Below are 12257 nucleotides of genomic sequence, written 5' to 3'. Positions count from 1 at the left end.
AACATCACGAAAATTTTGTGGCGTTGACCGTTAACATTAAAATAATGGACTGAAATGTTGATCTGAAAGTCTTCTCTAGAAGTGTTTTCAATACCCAGAAGAAACACACCAAATGTGAACGCAGCACGTTCTGTGTCAATTGCAAAATTACTCTATGATTGGTAGAGTTTTGGATGAATTACGTCTCCTTTTTTTTTCTATCGTAGTTGTATATTTTTTATGAACTGAACATGAGTGAAATAAATGCTTCTACAAATTTCAACTTTTGCATTTACGTTATTTTTCTTGTACTTCATGTACATTATTAATAATTAAGCATTTCTTGCCAGATGGACGGCTCTTAGTGCACGTTCCTTAGTGTGTTAGTTACCATAACGTCAGGATTCTACCTGTCATTAAGATTGCCATCAATTTGTGGGAGTAGGACGATCAATTTTCCAGAAGAGAAACACAGGTTAAACACCTTTAAACCGTCTGCTTTTAGTTCGGGAACAAGAGACATAAACGCAATAGAGTGACCTCTAGACTCTGTCTTGACAATCCAGATTTTGATTATCCCCGAAAGCTATTCACCATCATCCCACCTTCGATCCTGAAGAGCACTCTGGAACTACTTTGGGCTAGGAATGAGAAGTTCCTCTTGACTGGTCGAACCGGGGAAAAGAGCAATAAGTAACTACCTGGTTGTGCTGCGAGTTGTCCCGGTGGCGCTTGGCCCTGTTCAGGTAGCGCAATCAGCCACAGGAGCATCCATAGACGCACGTAACAAAAGCATCATAAAACTGACAGGCATGCGCTATGAAGCATGATGCAGGAGATAATGAGCAGTAGGTCTAACGGCCAAGTTGTGGGATAGGAAAGGGTGTTGTGAGGAGGAGCCGAGTAGCTGTTGTCCACAGGTGATGTGTTGCGTGGTGACAGTTGAAGGGACTGCATAGGCTGGTGAAGAAGTCTGAAAATGTGTGTCGAACGAAAAAGATAGCAGTTGTGGTTAACAAGAGTGAGGATAGATGAACAGAGATTCAGGAAGGCCAAGGAACAAATATTAATGCAGAATAGTGAAGGAATGGAAGGGGGTGGGTCGTAACGGATGATAGTAGGAAGAGCGAGGCGAAAGGGTAGAAATGTGTCTGCAAAAGAGCTGGGGAACAGAAAGGTTTATGGAAGCCAAAGTTGAATAATGTATAAAGGAATTGTTGCACCACCTGTCCTTAATGGAAAAGAAGTCCATTATGTATGTGAGTTTATAAAAGTTTTGATTATTTTGTTTCTACAATTATGTGATGTAGCAAGTATAGTGGTCAGGGGTTTATAATAGGAATGAAAGAATAGCTGAAGGGAGATGAACTAATCTTTTAGAAATAAACGAAGGTCAAATCTTTCCCAGCTAACATTGTACGTAGGTGAGTTAATTAGGTAACTCCTCCGCATGACTGAGTTATATTCGTTAACTGCGTGACTTTCTGGATATTTTCTTTTGCCGTCAACCAAAGCAAAGGGAAGTCTTCTCAGCCTGACACCCTCCATTGTCATTCCGCTCCTCTCTCACGATTGAATCGGCAACGATGAAAGATAAGTGTGAGAGAACAACTACCATCATGTTTAGCCTTTTACAGATAAGATGCTGACTTGTAACAAATCAAACACATCCCTGGCAACATAGGGGAGACACTCAAGGACTGTGAAAAAACCGATCAAACAGCACCTAGGATGAATAGGCCTGAATTCAGATCGTTCAGCCAGTCAACAAGGGCAGCACAAGGAACACGCCACGAGAAGGCAGATAAGAAAAGCTGTCACCATAGATACTATGTGCCAACGCCAGACTGTTTAGATTGAGTGCCTCCTGAAATCTAATCGATATAGGTAAAACACTAGGTAAAATAAAAAAGATCTTGGCCCAGTTTTATAAATAAAAGCAGTTACCGGCATAAAACAATTAAACAACGGTTAATAATTGTACAGACAATGTACTAATACTATAAGAATGAGTGAAATGTGCTTTATAGGTATAAAATATGTCAATAGAAGGGCAATTTAGCTTTGTTGTTCATCTTGCGAAAATGATTAATGTGTCTGAGTAACTCCAAATCGTCGTTTTGATCTGTTATAGTTATATATATATATATATTAGTATATATATATATATATATATATATATATATATATGTATATATTATATATATATATATATATATATATATTATTATATATATATATATATATATATATATATATATATACATATATATGTATATATATATATATATATATTGTTACAAGCTGGGAGGCGGGGCAGCAACTGTGTGTAATATTTGGCTGATTAGCCTTGTTTTTACTTGACTACCTACTTGTACACGGAAGAGGGGACTGCTGGAGTGGAATGGTCGCCTGTAAGACCCTGGAGACTCAATCCTAGGGTTTGATTTACGTAAAGAACAAATAAAAAATTAAGTTAATTTCATTTACAAAGGAGCTCACATTACAATGAAGTTAATTTGATTTACAAAGGAGCTCACATTAAATCACAACTGAATCACAGGGGAAAACAATATCAATTATAGCTAAATTACAGGGGTAAAGTAGACCCAAGTACCAATGAATGATAAGGGAAGCATCCCAATGTTAAGTACAATTAATTAGCAACAGAGCTAAATGTATTGTAGTGCGAACTGGAAACAGCGAAAGTGCGAATGCAGACTTCAGTCGTACATGTAACAGCTGTCTCCTGGAATGCAGCGAGGCTCTCATGATTATTAAAATTATAACATACAGGTCTATCAAATGTAATGAACAAAGTCTAAGACTGGAGGAGGCACTTAATTTTACTGATCAAATTCGGCAAATGTAACTTATGAAACAAAAGGAACTCTAAACCACTGAAATGCCAGATGTAGGGAATGTACAAGAAAGAGAGACTTCGAGATGCAAAGACGAGAGTATTACAGTAGAAGAGAATGGGCAGAAATCCCCTCATCAGACACGTACTACCTGCTTGACTTATGATATGCTCTTCGTAACGTCACTGGAGTCCTGATTTCTCCACGAGAGGACGAAATTATTATCAACTAAAAAATTCCCTTTCGGTTAACATAGACGAAAATATGTTAATTCCGAGGTAGAGCGAATAGGATATTAAAGGATATTTGTTGCTTAATGCATGAATATGAATCACGGTGATGAGATAAAAATTCAAAATTCATATATATATATATATAATATATATACTATATATATATATTATATAATATATATATATGTATTATATATATATATATCATATATATATTTATAATTTAATAATAACGATAATATATATATATATGATAATTCATATAATTAATATATATCATATTATGTAATAATATTCAGCCAAGGCCACAGGAAAAATAAAAGAAGGAGTACCGAGCGCTTTCGTGTTATTTCAACATCGGTACTCCTTCTTTTATTTTCCTGTGGCCTTGGCTGAATATATTGTCACACGCTATTTAGTGACATATAAGCATATAATATATATATATATTATGATTATATATATATATATATCTATATATATATATATATATATATTATATATATATATATATATACATACTGCTTTTCAGAGAATGCTGCGATGCGTAAGAATTATTTAGGTTAAAAGTGAGACCAAAAAGAAAGTACCTAGAATGAGTCTGAACGTTACAAAGCAAGTAAAGAAATACTACTTCATGGCTAAGGGAGTTCTCGACAGAGAACAATGGACCTTATTCATCGTCGCTCTGCTTGAATGTCCAACGGCTGACATAAATAGCACTGAACCGTACAAAGGCAAATTATTACAGTACTGTTTGGTCCAAAAAAAATGCATCGGTATATCAATAATACCTTATCTTTGATGAATGCTTCGCTTTTTACAGCAAATTATGGAGTTTTTTGTTTTGTTTTCAGCTACGTACAGCATCTGACCTCGTATCTGTTGTATTTTGAAGATACTAAAAAATATAAGTATTCATCGTTAACATTACAGCAAACATGGTTCACGGAACAACAAAACTACAGAGGCACATTGGATAAACAATAGTACATACTAAGTAGGACTACTTTGTCCATATATACCATCAGTATGACAATGGGATACTTTACTGCCCAGTGACTGAAATAAATTGCCTTACCAACACGCTTTGCTTTTGCGAAGAGAGACAATTCTCGCACATATATGTGATAGATTGATAAAGCCAAAATTTATGTTATCTTTAGTGGAAATTTTAATTGCAGGAATGCAATGGTCAACACAAACCTCCCTCTCATGAGCATTGTCATTTAATCAAAATCTCAACAACACTGCAGAGAAGTCTGCGTAGAATAGGGCCAATAATCTTTGAGACAGAAGAAAGTGTTCGTCGAAATGTTCACAGTAATGTAAAATACGTGAATTTTTATCTCAAAACTGACAACACAGAACTGTTGTATGCGACAGTATCCGGCTGCGCAGAGCTTGTGTGATGCTATGACGTTATTTTGCAAAGATTCATCGAGAGGGTTTTTCTCGAAGAAAGTTCCGAGATTCCTATCAAGTCATGGGGTGCGTACGTGTGAACACTGGCACTGTTTTAGCATCAGCAGAAGAACATTATTGCATAATTCATGTAGCTGAACACAATGAAGGGTACTGAAGAACCCCACCCAGCCACCAACATATCGTTCCGCCTCTCCCCACCCCCCACCCACCCCCGCCCCCTGGTAGATTATATCACGGTGACGAAACGAAAGCAGTTTCTGTGCTTGCTTGACGTCAAACCTGCAGAATGAGGGAAGCCCCGTCGTTTGCTTTGTAATGTTCGTTTTCTAGTGGTATACTGATCCTGACCAAGTAGATAAGGTAAGAAAAATACAAAGTTTCTCGCTGTAGCTGACCCTAAATGATCGCTTTTGTCACAGGTAAGGTGGCGTCATGTGAGTATTGCTGGTGCATTGAATGGTTATATACCTGCTGCTGGCCATTGGGTTATACAGAAAGGTTATTTGGCAAAACCAAGAAATAGTTACTGGTAAAAAGTCTGTTTTACATCAATTTAGCAATTTATTAAATGACAGACGTTTAGAGGCTCTTAATCTACTGGATACCTTCCCTTTCCTCATGCACACACACACACACACACACACACACACACACACACACACACACACACACATATATATATAATATATATATATATCTATATATATAGATATATATATATATATATATATATATATTTTACTAATATCTAGCTACAAATGTTGTTTTATATCCAATTCGCCCTACCACGTAAATATTAGAGAAGGGGAATTATAACCGATAAGTGGTTCGTCAGCTGGCGAATTAGATCCACCGTCAGCAACAGTCCCGATCTCAGGGGACGAGTAACTTTCAGCTGTCAGCAGAGGTATGAGCTGATACTGACTGTTGTACAAATGGCCGTCAAATGTCATAGTGATGTGATGAACATTCATAAATAGTCACGTGTATCAAAAGTACCAATCGACTGTCACGCTGGGAGTGGTGGGTTGATGCCGAGGCTAATCACAAATACCTACATTCGACGGTCGTAATATACCTCTCTTGTCAGCCGAATGGTGAAGTATATATTTGGCACTGAAATCGGAGGTTTCTCTTGTTGGTGGATCAAATCCGCCAGGTAACGAACTACTTATTACTTACAGTTCCCTTGTTATATTCCTAATGTAGAGTGAATTGGATATATAACGTTTTCAGCTTAATGTTTGTGAATATGAAAACAGTATATATATATGTATATATATATATATATATATATATATATATATATATATATATATATATATATGTGTGTGTGTGTGATTGTAATGTTATAGGCGCAATGCCCTCTTAACATCTCAGCTTCTCTGCTCCTTTTTGGCTACTCTTGTCACTACAAAGCCTCGAGATCCAACTTCAAAGAAATATGAAGAAATCATGATGTACGGTAGCAGGAAACGAAGCCGCGATACCATAATCACGACGAGGTCACCTTGCCGACCTGACCACGAGAAGGATTGTGGCTATTAGTACAATCACATTTATATCTGGTAAAAATAACCAGTAGTTCTACACACACACACACACACACACACACATATATATATATACTATATATATATATATATATATATATATATATATATATATATATATATATATATATATATATATAGAAACTACTGGTCACCTTTTTGCCAGATACCTAAGTAACTATAACTACAATGTCCTTTTAAGTTCTCGAGGTCTTCACACTATTTAGATACGTTTATCGCTAGGTCAGGTCGGCTGAAAACTCCAAGTGACTTGAATCCTTTTAAATGCCTTGCAAATCTGGAAAACCTCTTCACCAAAGCGATTCTTAATAGCTGTGATAAGCATAGAGTCTAAAACGTACTTGGGTTCGTTTTATAACTTCAGGATACATAAGTAGGTTAAGACAAAACAAGGTTCCTTACTTTCTCATAGGTAAGGTCAGTGAAGAGTGGCTGAACTCTCTCTCTCTCTCTCTCTCTCTCTCTCTCTGCCCTTGATTAAGAGATCATAGTGGGACATGGCTTCAGTATTATTATTCAACCGTGTGGCAAAGTGAGAATGTCTCCAGTTACTTGACATTTGTATTATCTACTTTGATTTTTTGTAGGAAAATGTAGATGGCTCTGACCACCAGGAGACGGCCAAAGCTCAGTTCACATTAAACAGTTTTGGTTTCCTTGAGAGGCCTATACTCTTTTTTTTTCCATCTGTCCATCCGCCTGTGGTGTTTGCGTATGGTAACACTGCGTCCCGGGCTTTAAATAACATCCTATTTCGAATATTAACGGTGTAATTTGCATATATTTAATTATTAAAACACTTTTCAGTTGCAAATGTACACCCAGATATCCTTTTATTTACCTAAAACTTAGACATAGCGTAACTATTTAAAGCCCGGGACGCAGTGTTACCATGCGCGACCACCACAGGCAGCTGGACAGATGGAAACAAACAGAGTATAGTGTTGTCAATGGCTTCACAGAGTTCTGGGAGTTTGACTTCACTGGCTAGGCTTTCTGGTTATCCATTAACAAGGGTCACATAAAGTGAGGATGCCGATATTTATCTTGGATGCAACTCTCTTCAGTTCAGAGACTTTAAGGTTCCTTAGTCTTCGTCGGGATTGATAGAGGCATATAAGACTATCCAGGTGATTTGTCAAGATTGCTTTTCCTCACCCAGGTGTCGAATCCAAACTCTCCTTGTGAGGCTGCGTTGTGACTCCGCAACCAGTCAAGGAGAGAGAGAGAGAGAGAGAGAGAGAGAGAGAGAGAGAGAGAGAGAGAGAGCTCAAGTTTAGTCATGTAGTTCAATGACCAGTGTATTTACCTGTCAAAGTAAACATTTTTCTTATTCTACTTTTTTTTATAGTGTTCTGTAAAAGGAAACTATTGAGATGGCTTTGTCTGTTCGCTCTTGTTCTGTCCGCCCTCAGCTCTTAAAATCTACTGAGGCTAGAGGGCTGCACATTGGTATGTTGATCATCCATCCTCCAATTATCAAACATGCCAAATTGCAGCCCATATAGCATCTTAGTTTTTGTTTTATTTAAGGTTAAAATTAGCCATGATCTTGCGTCTGGCACCGAAACAGGTGCCAACAACATAGGCCACCACCCGGCCGTGGCTAAAAGTTTTGTACAGCATTATACACTCGATTGCTCCGAGGAAACTTTGGCGCATTCTTCACTTGTTTTCACTAAGTACGGACAGCAATGAAGTCGCAGCAAAGCTTTGAACAAGATTACACTTCCTGAAGAAGTCAGAACTCTCATCGACGAAACAACTGCGTCACTTTGTTTGTCCTGCACCAAATTGGTTTGACTTCTTAGAATTTTCCCGCCATCGGTGACAGCTGAACGAGCGATAAGAAAAAAAATGAAAGCATAGAACACTATAGAATTTGCTGAATTAGCTTTGATTGTAATCAACAATCATTGTTTTCAGGAGGCTATGCTATTTTACACACATTGTAGCAGATACACACACACACACACACACACACATATATATATATATATATATATATATATATATATATATATATATATATATATATATATATGTGTGTGTGTGTGTGTGTGTGTGTGTGTGAATTTTTTTTTTGTCACTTACACACAGCCGATTTCTTCATATTATGCGAAACAGCTACGAGTCATTAGCGATGTTAAATACTGGAAAACTTGCACATCCCCTGTTACGATCCCGTGATAGTCCAAAACTACTGCTTTGGGTTATTACCTATTCTACAAATACCATAGTTCCCTAATTATATGTCAATATTACTGTTACAGCAGGTGACGTTGGAGGCGTGAGGTATACTTCAGGGGGGACACGGAACTCTGCAGTAGAAGAGGGTGGACGTTCTAATAGTTGTGCGTTGCGATTGTGATTTTGGCTATACTTCGGTGGTTGTCCTGGGAATTGTGCATCGTTGGCTACGAGGGTAGCGAATTTATGGTGAAAGCGCGCTTTGCGGAAGCTGAATGCTTCAATGAACTTGCACGGTATATATTCATTGCCTAGTTAACTATTGTAACTTTCAGTTGGATTGTTTTGTAACGTTTTTCATTACTAAGTTTATATGTTTATGGGTTTTCTTTTGTTAATAATTATTAAAAAAATTTTCGTATGTTTTATTATTCCACTCTGTTTCTGCTGAAGATCATTATTATTAAAGCTCAAGCTATATAAATATAATGTGATAAAAGGACTAAATTAAATATGTTATGCGCCTGAATCTGGCGGCAATAAACTTTTAAGTATTTAAGAATTGGTCCGTAACATATTTTTGGCATCCTCGGCGGGATCTTCAGCAGTGTCATTGGGTTGGATGGTGTAATTAATGGTAAAAACATGGAAATTGAAACTAATGACGATGCCGCTCGTTTTCTTAGTAGAGACGATTGGCGTAGTAAATTGTTTACTTTTTAAATGTCTGAACTGCTGGTTGTGTCGGATTACGGTTAGTAGTACTATTGATGACATAAGGAAAGGTATCATAGCGCATTTTGTTCCGGATGGAGTGGACGTTGACTTCGAGCTTTTAGAGGAAGAAATCGACGAAGACTGAGGTAGTGAAACTTCGACTGAATCTGGATTTGAAAAAACTCAGAGTTTGAAGATGAACAGAAGCGGCGTGATCATGAACTTAGTATGAAGCAGTTAGAAAATGAACAGCAGAAACGTGATCATGAGCTGGAATTGGCCAGGCTGACGGGTTCCCGATCTCCTATTTCTGGTAATGAAGATTCCCGTATGTTGAAGTACGGACCAAAGTTTGACGAGAGTGACGTCGTAGAATTTTTCATAGCTTTTGAGAAGGTAGCGGCAAATTTCAAGTGGGGTGAGGATAGGTGGGCATTCATGGCTCAGACTGCTTTTTCCGGGAAGGCTCTAAAGGCTTTGGCTTCTCTGTCGTTGGAAGATAGTCAAGATTATGCTAAAGTGAAAGAAGCCATTTTAAGGATTTATGAGATGGTTCCTGAAGCCTACAGAGTAAAGTTTCGTGACAGTCGAAAATCCTCCAATCAAACTTTAGTGGAGTTTGCTCGTGAAATGGAGAAGCATTTTGAAAATTGGTTGAGATCCAGCGATGTCAAGAGTGAGTATGCTAAATTGTGTCGGTTAATCTTATTGGAAAATTTTAAGCACAATTTACCTAAAGACCTTTGCATTTTCTTAGATGAAAATAAAATTGACAATTTAGCGAGTGCTGCTCGGTTAGCTGATGAGTATGTGTTAACACACAGTAGTTATTCTAAGCCTTCTGCTAAAGGTAAATATAATGCTTGTGAAACTGGTAAATTGCCTACAGGGGTTAACGTGACTGCTAATGATGGTAATTAATTTAAGAGTGGTCCTGCTTCTCCCCAAAAGCATTTTAAATCTAAGTATCAGGGCACGGTAACTTGCTTTCGTTGTGGGAAAAATGGGCATATAGCTGCTAAGTGTCCTAAAAGGGATTCTGCCATGCTCGTTAATGATAAACAGGTAGTGGATGACGACTTTAAGTGGTTTAAATCTCAAGGTAAAATCAGCACACTTGAAAATTGGCAAGTGTCATAATGTCAATGTACTTAGAGATACAGGGTCTTCTCAATCTTTAATTCTAAGGAAAGCCATTCCAGTGGGCAGTAAGTGGTTGAATGAGCATAAGCTTATTAAAGGTGTTGGAAACGAGTGGATATCTTGCCCGGTAGTTGAACTGTATTTTTTTTCAGACATTGTTGTCAGCGAGTCTAAGTTTGCGGTTCTTGATACTCTCCCCATACCTGAGGTTGATGTTGTTTTGGCAAATGATCTTGCTCAAGGTAAAGTAAGTTGTAATCCGACATTTTTTGTCAATCCACAGGAGTTAGTACCTAAACCTGAAACGGTGCTTGTGACAACTAGGTCAGATAAAAGTACCGATTTTGAAGTTGAGCATCCTGATTTGGAAAGTTTGTTTAATGCAGATTCATTGGTTCACGTAAGTAACAATAAATCTATTTGTTCTGAAGAAGTAATGAATTGGAATAGAGATGACTTAGTAAAGGTTCAAAATGAGGACGTAGAGATTAAAAATATTAAAATTAAGTTGGAAGAGGGTAAAGGAGTGGATTATGAAGTGGATAATGAAGTTCTTTATAAAGTAATTGTTCCTATTCGGAAACGAGAGGGAAATCTGTTGAAGCATAGGGTAATTGTTGTGCCTTCTAAATTCAGAAATGGTATATTAAGAAAAGCTCATGATGATTTGTTTGCTGGTTGCTTAGGTATTACTAAAACCTTTGATAGGGTTAGGAAAAATTTCTATTGTAAAGATATTATTGTGTACAACTTTGTTTTTCTTTGCGGAGATAAGGTGTGGAAAGAAATCTGCAGGTTATATTGCTCCTAAGGTTATTTTGCTTGCTAGCATTCACTTTACATAAAATCAATGTGATTTTTTGTTAAGGGTGGGGGTGTTACGATCCCGTTATAGTCCAAAACTACTGCTTTGGGTTATTACCTATTTTACAAATACCATAGTTCCCTAATTATATGTCAATATTACTGTTACAGCAGGTGACGTTGGAGGCGTGAGGTATACTTTAGGTTTAGGGGGGACACGGAACTCTGCAGTAGAAGAGGGTGGATGTTCTAATAGTTGTGCGTTGCGAGTGTGATTTTGGCTATACTTCGGTGGTTGTCCTGGGAATCGTGCATCGTTGGCTACGAGGGTAGCGAATTTATGGTGAAAGCGCGCTTTGCGGAAGCTGAATGCTTCAATGAATTTGCACGGTATATATTCCCGGACGATGTAGTTGATGAGGATTCGTCTCAACGAGGAAGTTAGCCCTGTTGTTGATTGTTGGTAGCAACCATGGGATTTGTCCCTCTTGCAGATGTCCCCCTGATCATTTGGATCAGTATTATTAATTATATAATACTTGCCTCACCTCCGTTTAAGAAACTGTAACTTTCAGAATTTCATTGCCTAGTTAACTATTGTAACTTTCATTTGGATTGTTTTGTAACGTTTTTCATCACTAAGTTTATATGTTTATGTGGTTTTCTTTTGTTAATAATTACTTAAAATTTTTTCGTATGTTTTATTATTCCACTCTAATGTTTCTGCTGAAGATAATTATTATTAAAGCTCAAGCTATATAAATATAATGTGATAAAAGGACAATAAATTAAATATGGTATGCGCCTGAATCTGGCGGCAATAAACTTTTAAGTATTTAAGAATTGGTCCGTAACATCCCCCAAGTCCCGGCAAAGCAAGAGGTCCTCTTTCTCCTCCTCCTCCATCCATCCGGCTGGACGGGGAAAAGGTCACTGAACTCCGCGAGGAGGATCTCGGGAATGACTCCACCCGGCAAGGTACGAAAAATTTCCCGCCACGAACTTCGGTAGCTCCTGGGATGCCCAGGCATCGGTCTCCGGGCATGAGTCCAGCGATTTTTTCAGCGAGGCTGACTATATCGTAAGTCATGTAATTGTCCACAATGACCTATCAACTCTCGATGACATGGTGCCCTTAGCTAGACTTTCCATTGACAGAGGAAATGGATTATATATAATTGAATGTGAGATTATTCGGTTATCTACGAGAGAGAGAGAGAGAGAGAGAGAGTTGATGAGGTCATAGCTACCTTATCAACGAACAAGCGTTGACATTTGGTGACTTCTTTGCTCTTTTATTGCGAATATTACTTTAACAAAAGCAATGA

This window comes from Macrobrachium nipponense, chromosome 43, assembly GCF_015104395.2.
Source record: "Macrobrachium nipponense isolate FS-2020 chromosome 43, ASM1510439v2, whole genome shotgun sequence".
NCBI lineage: Eukaryota > Metazoa > Arthropoda > Malacostraca > Decapoda > Palaemonidae > Macrobrachium > Macrobrachium nipponense.
Note: the sequence above shows the minus strand (reverse complement) of the source record.